The sequence below is a fragment of the Galeopterus variegatus genome, unplaced genomic scaffold (genome assembly GCF_000696425.1).
Source record: "Galeopterus variegatus unplaced genomic scaffold, G_variegatus-3.0.2 Scaffold5979, whole genome shotgun sequence".
NCBI classification, from domain to species: Eukaryota; Metazoa; Chordata; class Mammalia; order Dermoptera; family Cynocephalidae; genus Galeopterus; species Galeopterus variegatus.
The window spans coordinates 140,815-141,384 of NW_007732090.1; positions in this window are offsets into that span (position 1 = coordinate 140,815).

Genomic DNA, 570 nt, shown 5'->3' on the forward strand with positions numbered 1-570 from the left:
AAAAAAAAAAAAAAAAAAAAAAAAAATGAACCAAGATTATATAGTATCTTGTAGGCCATTGTAAATATTGGCTTTTATTTCAAGTGAATGGAGTGCTGCGGGAGTTTTCTAAGCAGGGAGTGATATATAAGTTATGCCTTTAAGTGAGTTTTCTGGTTATTGAACTGAGAGTAGACTGTACAGGGCAAAGGTTAAAGCAGAGAGAACATTTAGGAAATGTTTTCAGTAATCAAAGAATTTGGTAGTAAAAGCTTGGAAAAAGTATTTGTGGAAGATGTAATAGTAGGTAAGATTTTGGATATAGTTTGAAAGTAGTGCTGCAAATTCCAGAGAAAGAGGTGATAATTCTAAGCTTGTTTTACTTGAATAACTGGCATGATAGAGTGGACATCTACTGCAATGGAGTGGAAGCAGATTTGGGAGGTTAAAATAGAGAGTTTAAATTAGGACACATTAAATTTGAAATGCTTATTAGACATGGTGGACATGCTGAGTATAGTTTTGGAGATACAAATTTTGAGTTCAGAGAAATAGTTCAGAATGGAAATATAAACTCGGAAGTCATCAGTT